Source organism: Triturus cristatus, chromosome 11 (assembly GCF_964204655.1).
Source record: "Triturus cristatus chromosome 11, aTriCri1.1, whole genome shotgun sequence".
Classification (NCBI taxonomy): Eukaryota; Metazoa; Chordata; class Amphibia; order Caudata; family Salamandridae; genus Triturus; species Triturus cristatus.
In genome coordinates, this window is record NC_140594.1 from 825467030 (window position 1) to 825479126 (window position 12097).

Here is a 12097-nt window from a genome sequence, read left to right on the forward strand (position 1 = left end):
GTGCTCGTGCTGCAGTCACAAATTGAAGTAAGCGAAGTAGGTGAGCAGCATGCTCCTCTCCATGAGAAGAGCTGCCTTGCTTATTCATCCAAGCAATCCAAATATCCATTCATCCTTTTATTCTAATTCACCCATAGCCACCATGATTTAGGCTTTACTTTCTCTCATCCAGTCTTTCACCAAAATTTCCGAACCATTATTTGTCCATTCAATATCAATACCCACTCTTTCTTTTAACCATTCTTTCACTCACCCATCCCTTTACCCACCCATGCACCCTTACATGCACCCACCCTTCACTCATATTATATATCATTTTTAACCATCCTTTCTTTTGACCTTCCATTCTTTCCCATTTCCCTCAAGCTATCAATGCTCATTATGTGTGCTTTTACTGAGTTGCAGATAGAAGAGGCCATAATAAATCAACCACCACTGCAGCTGGTAAAGCTGGGAGGTTGAAGGTGACGAGTTGATGATGCCCTGGGACTAGCTAGTGAGTATAATAGTAATTGTCAAGAAGCAAGCGATTATGTCACTTACCAGTGCCCCAGCTTCTCCTCATTTAACTGACTCTCCTCCTGCAGTGGTACTTGAGCCAGAGTCACTGGTGGTTGTGTGGCTAGAATAAAACATTATACATATTTTAAATTCCAGATATGCCTCCCCTTAACAAATACAACCCCAATACATCACTACAGTTTGGTTAGCACTCCAGTATCTTCTAACAAAAATATCACTCTGGGCATTTGGTTGGTTCATCACAATTTTAGACAAGCCAGGTAGTGAAGCCAACCAAAAACATTTGATAATAGAGTGGCAGACCTATAACCTATGATGATCATGATAACTTAGTCATTGAAACACAATGAAGGGGTGAATAATGGTCAATGAAAGATATATGGTGTTGGTTGGCAAAATGCAATGGGACCTCATACTTTCACATCTATGCTATACTGTCATGGAAACAGCTGGTATATGGTATAAATGAATTGCACAACACACAACATTGGGTGTGGGGGAGGCGGTCCATGACCACGGCTACTCTCTCATTAACTCAACTGTTGAAGCATGAGCAGGGCATGAGCAGGAAAAAGAATGCCTTCTCAACAAGCTTATTTGGGCTTGCAATCTTCACAATGGACAGTAGAGTACCAAAAATGTGTTCTCAGTCTTACTATACTACAACATATACTGGAAAGAGAGAAAGAGTATTACCATCAAAGCAGAAGATAAGTGAACTAGAGACTAGCACAGACCAAAAAAAGTCAGCTACCAAAAAAAAAAAAACATGTACTAACGGAATAAAAGATAATGCAGGGATAACAAGAATGAAATAAAAATTGAATAGGGGTGTTGGTAAAAAAAGAGATAGTATGAAAAAAAAAACAAGACAAAATTTAAAAGTACCATAATGGGCAGAGGAAAAAAGAGCTAACTGATTGTGCTTTGCATGGGTGGGTTCATATCCCGTCCTCGTTGTCACGTGAAAGGAAGACAGCAGGTAAGGGTGTCAGAGCAGCTTTATTTCTCACCAGCAACACCATCCTCCAGGCAGCAACTCCCATCCTGGAACCCAGCACCAACATTTCAATACCTCAAGATTCTACCCTAAGCCCACAACAATCAGAAAACCCAACATTAGGGAAATGATAATAGTAAATAATAGGACTTACTGGGGTTAGCAGAGCCCTCGGTAGCGACCCTGGTGGTTGGCGCCTCCTGCTGACCAGCTTCTCCTGGACCCGCCTCCGCAGCGTCCCTCTTCTTGCCCAAGGGTGCTGATGTAAGAAATGGGAAAGTAAAAAAAATAGATTAATGATTCAGTTAATCCCCACAAAATTATTATGAGAAGCAAACACATTCACATTGTACTCTCTAAAACAGATTGCCTATAGTACTAGTTTTGAGTCTATCGACTATCGTAGAGTTGCCCATACTAATCCAAAAATACCTATTCCAAATTTCCTTAACAAAAACTTTATTTGGAACTAAGGCATTGCAGTGAATGATCTTTGATTCTATTCTCAGTCAGTATCTCTTTTTCGGTTTCGCCTGTACAGCACTTGCGCTGTGCTTGAAAAATCTATTGTTTTTAATTATAAACTTAAGAGGGACTCACATCCTGCCTCCTCTCATTCCTGGCTTCTCTTTCATTCCTATGCGGCCAATTACCTTTCCTCCATTTCTATTGCCTGTAGCATATTTTCCTGCATGTGTTGATACTTGTTCCTCGTCTGCCTCTCTTATCAGTTTCCCGCTGAAAATTGTTTGTTAACATCTGCTTTGGTGGAACTATATTTTCATAAAGTTTTGCCTCTTACTCATGCAGCATTTTTATATAACAATTTATCACCCGGAGAGATTAAGTGATTTGCATAGAATCACAGGGTGTTACGTGGTGCCCCTGAGACTCAAACCGGGATCCCCAGCTCTCGAGTCAGCAGGTCTGACAGCTGCCCCATATCCTCTCCACTCCTGTGTCAGGAAGGTCTTTCCTTCTCCCGGACGATGATTGATGAAAACAGCTCTTTATTCATTGCATAGGTGAAACCGATGCATTACCAATGCTTGTTTGCAGTGCACAGATGATTACTGCATATCTCTGTGAAATAGCTTGAAACTGTACAAACTACATAAACAAAGTCACAGAAAACACTAACTCACTGATTTTACTGATTTACTATAGTGACAGGAGGACAGAAGGATCTGCAATGGCTTCTTAATTAATCAGCCAAAGCAAGCGCCAATGATGAATACGATTAGGTAGCGCTGAGCACCTGCCTAGCAGAAACATAATAATAATATTCTGAACATAAACTAAATGTAACTTACCTTACCTCTGAGTGTGAACTGCTATTTGGAAAACTTTTTTAACATTATAGAACACAAACACACCAAATAATTAAGGCTATTATGAGTTTGGCGGTGCTGCGCCGGCTCTCGATCAACACAGCACCACCAAAGCCGCGCAAGGACCGCCCGCACTTTTACGAGCTGAACTCGTGTAAAGCGGACAGTCCTTTGCCTTTTCTATGGCGGTGCCTGAAAAACAGTCTCCACAATGGGAACGGCAAAGAAAGTTCCAGCATGGCATCGGCGGTGACGTTGATGCAGTGCTGGAACTTTAGGGAAATACAGACAGGAGAGCACATGTTGTGTCCCCCTGAATGTATCCCCATGCCGGGAGGCATGTAGGCCCTGTGAGGCCCCCTTTGTTCCGGGCTCCCGGCATGAAATGGCTGGCAGTGCTGGAACTCGTAATATGCTCAGCCGGGCTGCTCCAGTCCTGCCGAGCATCTTCTATTGTGCCACAGCTCTGCCACCGCCAGGGATTGATTGTTCCCTGGCACAGATGGTGGTCCTCTGCCGCTACGACTTTTAAAGTCGTAATGCAGCAGATGGACCTCCGCCAGCATGAGTGCGGTGTTCACTCGTAATCAGCCCCTAAAACTCAAGAGCCTTGGAATCTCAACATCAAGAATATCCACCAAATGGTGCAACAGCTGCTGGACAGTGTGCTGAACCTAGCTGGTGTGCCAGCCGCATAGGAGCATCCTCCCCCAGCGCAGTCGACGCTCCAGAAGGGTGTATCCACAACTGGGCCTGCTGCCAGCATGGAGGGGAGGTGGCACTGTACAAAGATAACTAGTGCTGCCACCTCCTCCTCAGTAAAAATCGCCCTGGGTTGCACACCTGGGTGGCAGCACCTCCCACAATGTAGATGACCCTTCTCTGCCATGGCACTGGGTGGAGTAAAGATTAGGAAAGAAAATGGAAAAAGAAGAAAACAAAACAAGAAATAAGGAAGTAAGGGGGAAAATAAACAAAATACAAAAAGCCACAAAAAAAGACGTAAAATGCACAGACACAAAGGCATACACTAATACAATACATAACAATGAGGGGTAGATTAATTAGGAGGGTGGAGGATTACAAAGATTAAAGAGGAATTGAAAATTAGGACAAGCACCATAAACAGAGTTGAAAACAAGATGGCCGCACCCATGCAACCCGTGTGGTGCAGCAATTTCTGTGCGATTACGAACGCAAGGACATACTCTGCATTGCGTTTGCCAGGAAAATGCAACACGAACGGGTTGTGCCAGAAAACTCAGCCTGCCCGAGAACTCCATGTAACGCGGCAGAGTTTGTTAGCCACTCCATGTAGTTCCATGTAGCTCGAATCCACAAACTCTGCCCAGGCCTATAAGCAGTGCATGTAAAAATAGTCTAGTTTGTATAGAAAGAAAAAATAAAGTCTGTCTAACTATAACAAAGTTTTAACTTTTGTTGTTTTCATTTATTTATATATATACAAAAACCTCAGCAATTTACTGAAAAAGACAAAGGTTAAAGTGACGGAATAGTTAGGTGAAAATGGCAGTTAAAATATAACATTTTTAAATTGAAAAAATACTGAAATTCATCAGCTTTTGTTTACTGACTTATTGAACTTTTTAACGTAACGTAAGCTCTTATTACCATACCCAAACGCCCGTGGGTGGCCAAACACTAGACGTGCACAGCCTTCATTTTTCCCAGTTCCTCAGGAGTCCCTCAAGAGTCCCTAGTCCCCCTCATATTGACCCTCCCCAATTTATTTTTTTAGTTTTGTCCCTCCCTTCCCTCTGGGACACCCCCACAAGGGCCTGTTGGTCAGAGTGCACCTCCCATCTGCATTAAATGGCATTTTTAAAAACATTTTCAGGAGATGGGGACCGAGTGCTGTGTACTGTAATGGTGGCCACAATATTTCTTCTGAAGTTCCGGTCTGCCAGTCATGGAGTTCACTCCCATAGGACTGATCTATGTCTTGCTGGAGCAAAATGAACGAAGGGAGAAAGAGCCTGATTGGCCAATCACAACACTTTATTTATTACATTTCCAGTCCTGCAGGGCCCCCGGGGACCCCTGGAAGACAAACAATCTGGAAATGTCTATTTTGTAATATTCATGTCTCAAAAACGGCTGAACAGTTTACACCAAATCACAAAACAACTGTTTTCTGAGAAAAGTTCTAGCTTTGTGTCAAATTTGATGCAATTCCATTTTGGCCACTTTGTCTGTAGCACTGTCTAATATATATATATATATTCACTGAAAAAAAAACCAAAGGTTACAGGGACATTATAGTTAGGCTGACATTTCACCCATACAAAACTGGAGAAATTCAGCAGTTATAGTTAGCTGAGCTAACTATAACTCATGCCCCCGCAATGCAGTGCTAATGACCTCACATATTAAATCACTCATGACATGGTTAGTGACATTTCTGATGACATCACTGATGATAACTCAAATAACGTCACTGATGATTCAAAGGTTTCTTATTTCTAATTCCTAACTTTAACATCACTGTAACCTTTGGATTTTTTTGTGAATTTCTACGGTTTTTCAACATTTATTTCCTAACCATAACGTCCCTATAACCTTTGATTTTCAATGAATTTCTATGTTTTCTAAATTATATTTGTTAACTGTAACCTATAACCTTTGAGAGTGAGTGTGCACTGTGGTGGCAATGACCTTGGCATATTAACTGGAGTAGGACTGGAAATCCTAATGAAGGATACTTTTGCTGGTTTGATTATGCTTTTCCCTCACATTGTCTTGGTGTACTCTAATATATGCCAAAGACAGAAATGGAAGTGGTCTAATCAGTTTTGTCCACTGATTGACAAAGGCAGGAAACATGTGAATAAACTGTTTCCGCTTTCCCCTAGGAGCATAACATGGGATCTATCTACAACAACAACCTGTGTTTTAACATGCATGGAATCCATAGACTGAAGGAGGTCACTCTACAGATGAAGGAAACAGGGTGTTTCTAAGCAACCTGAACTCTGCATACAGTCTTATCTGTAAATGTCTTACACACACTCTCAACGCAAAGGCTCTTGTCAGAGCCACTGAAGAACCCAACATTTTGTTCCTATTCTTGTTAAATATATTATTTTTAATTTTTGAAATTTACGACGACATTGCGGTCACTTCGCAAACTCGCAAAACAAAAGCAGACATTCAATAACTACAGCCACATTAAAAAATGTGAACTTAAATATTTCAATCTTATTATCACAATACACATATTACTAACTACATCACTGCTTAAAAACATGTTTGTACACATATTTTTCTTGTCAGTTTTTTGAAAAACTGGATTTGAACCCAACTTTCTGTCTTCGCGAAGATGCCGAGAGTCGCTATGCCTGCGGTAACTGTGACGATCAAGACTTTTTTAAGAGGCGTCAAACACATATATGCACACATTTTACAGTATTTCAGACTCTAGTTTTCTTTTTACTGCACGGTTTAAAGTCATATGTTTGTGGGGAGCTTGATTAAAAACAATGTTTTAAACCGATTTTTTGTTTTCACGATGATGCTAAGCACCGCAATGATATCGTAGCCGCGATTACCGCAAATACATAATGAAATGACAAAACAAAAGCAGTCATTCAATAGCCACCACCACATACAAAATGTTTAACTTCAAAATAGATTATAATCAACAAACTAAATACATTACTATCTAAAAGACTCTATCATAACATGTATAAATCCCTTAATATCTCTATAACACAGTGTATAAATCTTTCAGTGGAACTGCATACACCACTGTATCAGTAAGCCTCTCATTCACTGTATAAGGATTTCAGTGGCTCTGTGAGAAAGTACATCAGTCTATCTATGGTTCTGTAACGAACTTCATGACTGTCTCAATGCATCTATGACTGTGTGCATCAGTGTCTCAATGGGTCTGTGATTGGTTGCATGACTCTCCGTCAATATGTGAGTAGGTGCATTTGAAAGTAAGTATATGACTGTCTGACTGGATCTGTGAGTGAACACATGAGTGTCTAAGTGGGTGTCTGAGTGGGTGCATGACTGTCTGAGTGGGTCTGTGAGTGAGTACATGAGTCTCCTAGTGGGACAATGACTAGAAGCATGAGTTTCTGAGAGGTTATGTGAGTGGGTGCATGGGTCTCTGAGGTGGTGTGTTTGTGACTGTATGGGCGTGGGAGTATCTGAGTGAGTCTGTGAGTGGGTGTATGAGTGTCTGAGTGGATCTATGAGTGGGTATATGAGTGTCTCAATGGGTCTGTCAGTGGATGTGTGAGTGTCTCAGTGGGTCAGTGAGTACATATGTGAGTGTGTGAGCAAGTCTGTAAGTGGCTGCATGAGTACCTGAATGGGTGAGTGGGCATTTGAGTCTCTGAGTATATCAGTGACTGGGTGCATAAGTCTCAGAGTGGGTTTGTGAATGGGTGTGAGTGACTGTATGGGTGTGTGAGTATCTGAGTGGGTCTGTGAGTGGGTATATGGGTCTCTGAATGTATCTGTGAAAGCAGTGTATGAGTGTCTCAATGGATCTGTGAGTGAGAGCATAAGTCTCTAAGTAGGTGAGTGAATGGGTGCATGCATGAGTATCTGAGTGGGTCTGTGACTGGGAAGGTGAGTGTCTGGGTGGGTCTGTGAGTGGATGTGTAAGTCTTTGAGTGGGTGAATACATGGGTCCATGTATATCTGAGTGAGTCTGTGAGTGCGTGTGTGAGTCTGATTGTATGAGTGAGTGTTGAGTGCATTAGTCTCTAAGAGGGTCTGTGGCTGAGTGTGTGAATGACTGTATGGGAGTGTTAGTGGGTGTATTAGTGTCTGAGTAGATCTATGAATGAGTGTGTGAGTGTCTCAGTGGGTCTGTCAGTGGGTGATTGAGTGTCTCAGTGGGTCTGTGAGTACACACGTGAGTGTGTGAGTGAGTCTGTAAGTGGGTGCATGAGTTCCTGAATGGGTATGTGAGTGGGTACATAAGTATCTGACTGGGTATGTGACTGATTTATAAGTGTGTGAGTGGGTATCTGAATGGGTATATAAGTGTCTGAGTGAGTTTGCGTGTATGTACATGAGTCTTTGACAGTGACTGGCGAAGGTGTACAAATATATATATTTTTATATTTTATACCAATATTCCCCGGTGTTGCCCTGATATCTGAGACATCCCCGTCAATACCCAGAGCGATAAAAAAATCAATTTTGGACAAATAACTCCACCCTGACTCCTTATGTTAGCTTTGACAGAAATGTTCAGCCCTGGGAATCTTTCCTGATTGATAAAATGGGGGCCGCAACTTTCTGTTCAGGTTGCGTCCAGCCAATCAGAGCTTCTCCACTGGTGCGCCCATTCACAATTTAGAGCAATGTCACTGCAAAATAACCGTGACCACCGCGAAATAGCAGCCAAATATCCGCAAGCAGAGATATCACTATATTGTTAGGTGTTAATTTCTCCAAAACTACTGAACAGATTTCCACCAAATAACAAAAAGCACAATCTGCATACCAAAATCTACTTTTCTGCCAAATCTGGTGTAATTCCGTCCAGGGGTTCGGGCTGTAGGTTCGACAACGTTTTCCTACGGGAATTAACATTATAAACACACCCTTATTTTGCACCCTATTTCTTGGTCCCTGCTGCACAGATTACCCCCAATCTTTCCATAACACACGGAACCTACTTTGACACGTTTTGGGGAAAATTTCATGAAGATTGGTCAAACGATGCCAAAGTTATAGGCCAGTAAAAAAATGCTTTCCAATGGAAACTAGGTCCTAACTATAACTACCTACTGGCGAGCACCAGTAGGTTTTATATTTATAAATATTCACTGAAAAAACCATAGGTTTCACACATGTTATAGTTAGCTGTACATTTTACTCGTAAAAAACCAATGAAATTCCACGTTATAGTTAGATCAGGTAACTATAACTCGCGCGACCGCCACTCTATCACAAGGATGATGTCATCAGTAATGTCATGAGTGATGCCACTGACCATGTCATGAGTGATGTATTATGTGACGTCATCAGCAGTGGATTGCGGGCGCGCAAGTTATAGTTACCTGATCTAACTATAACGTGGAATTTCATTGGTTTTTTACGAGTAAAATGTACAGCTAACTATAACATGTGTGAAACCTATGGTTTTTTCAGTGAATTTGCAAGGTTTTTTAAATGTTAATTCCTAACTATAACGTGTGTGAAACCTATGGTTTTTTCAGTGAATTTGTATGGTTTTTTAAATGCTAAGTTATGTATTTATTTTTAATTTTTGCGCGCACGGTGCGCTTCACGCACCGTGCGCCCACGTGGCGCATTTTGTACCGTGCACGCCTCGCCATTTTTTACAAAATATCAATAGTTTTTTTCCCTCTTGGGGGTCCTTAGATTTATATATTAAATGTGATTGTTAAAGCTTACCGTACGCGCACCCCGCGATTTTTTAAAAAAAATTATTAAATTCATTTTTCATACTTTTTGGTCCTTCGTGAACCCCCTGACGAACGCTAGGGGGTCTGCAACTCTCTTCATGGCCCCCTTTTCGTGTTATCAACCTTTTTTTCTCAGTGCGAGAGACAGAAAATGGCGGCCGATACTTCCTGGTTTCGACCGATTCGAATGTTTACTTTGATCTAACAACCAATCAGAAACGCGCTCGTGCACGGCACCGTACGCGTACGGTAAGCTTACCGTAAGCGCACGGTAAGCGCACAGAGCGCTGCCACAGATATATATATTGATTTAAATGCTATTTTCTCAGGAACTACTGAACAGATTTACACCAGACCTACAAAAGGCACTTCCTTGACCTTATGGCTACCTCTCTGCCAAATTACAAGTAATTCTGTTCAGCCGTTCGGGCTGTAGCTGTGTCTAAAGGTCCTATGGAAAAATGCATGGGGAAAACGCGTTTTGGGACCCCCCTTTTTTCTCAGCCCCCGCTTGACGAATCCCCCCGAGACTTTCAGGGTAGGAGCGGAGTGTAGCGCCCCATTAGTTTTGAAAATTTCGCGAGGATTCGTCGACCGGCGCCAAAGTTATTCCAAATAGAATGTTGCGGATTTCCTATGGAAACAGGGTCCTAACTATAACTACCTACTGGCGACCGCCAGTAGGTAATATATATATATATATATATATATATATATATATATATATATATATATATATATATATATATATATATATATATATATATATATATATGGTGAGAAAGGCTATCCGGCGCAATGCGTCTGCTGCTTTTTTAAGTTGGTCCGCCAATCTGGAATAAATGTAACTTTAAATCAGCTACCTGAAGTTCTATTCCATTTCTTATTGGAACCGGAGGATGGGATATATACACATACGGTGTAAAACCTGAAAAAAACAACAAAACCATAACTTAGCATTTAAAAAAACGTACAAATTCACTGAAAAAACCATAGGTTTCACACATGTTATAGTTACGAATTAGCATTTAAAAAACCTTGCAAATTCACTTAAAAACCATAGGTTTCACACGTTATAGTTAGCTGGACATTTCACTCGTAAAAAACCAATGAAATTCCCCCGTTATAGTTACTGCAGGCAACTATAACTCACGCGACCGTAATCCTCTGCTGATGACGTCAGATATTACATCACTGATGACATATGTGTCTTTCTGAAAAATAAATATTTGTAATATATGTATAGCTAAAGATTAATGGAAGAAGACATGGGTAAATAAGTGCCTAAATACAGTGATGTAATATCTGACGTCATCAGCAGAGGATTGCGGTCACGTGAGTTATAGTTGCCTGCAGTAACTATAACGGGGGAATTTCATTGGTTTTTTACGAGTGAAATGTCCAGCTAACTATAACATGTGTGAAACCTATGGTTTTTTAAGTGAATTTGCAAGGTTTTTTAAATGCTAATTCGTAACTATAACGTGTGTGAAACCTATGGTTTTTTCAGTGAATATATATATATATATTCACTGAAAAAACCATAGGTTTCAGGAGCATTATAGTTAGCTGGACATTTCCCTCGTACAAAACCCTAGAAATTCCCCTGTTATAGTTAATTCAGCTAACTATAACTCGCGCCCCCGCAATGCACTGCTGATGATGTCACATATTACATCACTTATGACATGGTCAGTGACATCACTGATGACATCACTGATGACATCACTGATGACATCACTGATGACATCATCCATGTGATAAATTAGTGCATCTTCTCACACCCTAATATAACCTTTGATACACCGACTCAAAATTTCAGACAGCCATTTTGAAAACCATAGATACTCCAATACCAATAACTACATACCCACTCATTGACTCTTAGGTCTACATACACCTCCACTCACTCACCTGTACAGTCACTCATACTTACAGTCACTCCGTACCAGACTATCATATGCATTTATACACCTATATAGACACTCACACACCACCAATCATCCATTGAGGTACTGACACACCTAGTCAGTTGTGCAAGTAATGAAACACAGTCCAATTTACTCACCTATACAGTTAAACACACTCAAGTTCACTTACTCATAAAAATACTAACAAATTCTGACACTCTTATACAATTACTAACACAAGCACACACACATTCATATAGCCACTCCCGCAATCACACACTCTCATATATAGATAGTTATATACTCTTACACACATATACACTGCGTTTCACATATGTAGTTACTGACACATGTACAACTGAGATATACATTCAATCACTAACACACTCATATATACACTCACCCAACCATACAGTCCATCACAGTTGCACTCTTAAAATCATGCACCCAGAGAATCACCCACTCACACATCTATGCACAGAGTCACACACATCCTACCCACACAAACACTCAGGCACCCATACAGATACTCAGACAACCAATCAATAACCCATATAGACACTCATATAGCTATTCACAAAACCATGCAGCCACTTATACACCAACACACAGACACATACAGACATTCACACAGTTTAGTCACTAGTCTGCAGTAAGATACATTTAATGACTCACTTATAGAGTCAGTTACGCACCTAGAAATTCACCCATTCACACACTTATACACCCACTCATTCTTCCATAGGCCTTTCACTATAAATATATAAAACATAATTAAACTTTTCAGAAAAACACACATTCACTGGATGATGTCATCAGTGATGTCATCAGTGATGCCATTTGAGATGTCATCAGAGATGTCATCAGTGATGTCAATGATCATGTCAAGAGTGATGTAATATGTGACGTCATCAG

At 40.8% G+C, this 12097-nt stretch overlaps 1 long non-coding RNA gene across 1 annotated transcript in view; it reads right to left on the minus strand.

The window, feature by feature from the left end:
- Window positions 1-541: 541 nt before the first annotated feature.
- Window positions 542-12097, minus strand: part of LOC146785498 (uncharacterized) — a 150534-nt gene continuing 138978 nt past the window's right edge. The window contains exons 2-3 of the long non-coding RNA XR_014970671.1: window positions 1677-1781; window positions 542-622 (exon numbers count right to left, since the gene is read on the minus strand). This is a non-coding gene — a long non-coding RNA (uncharacterized LOC146785498). The remainder of the gene's footprint in view (window positions 623-1676; window positions 1782-12097) is intronic.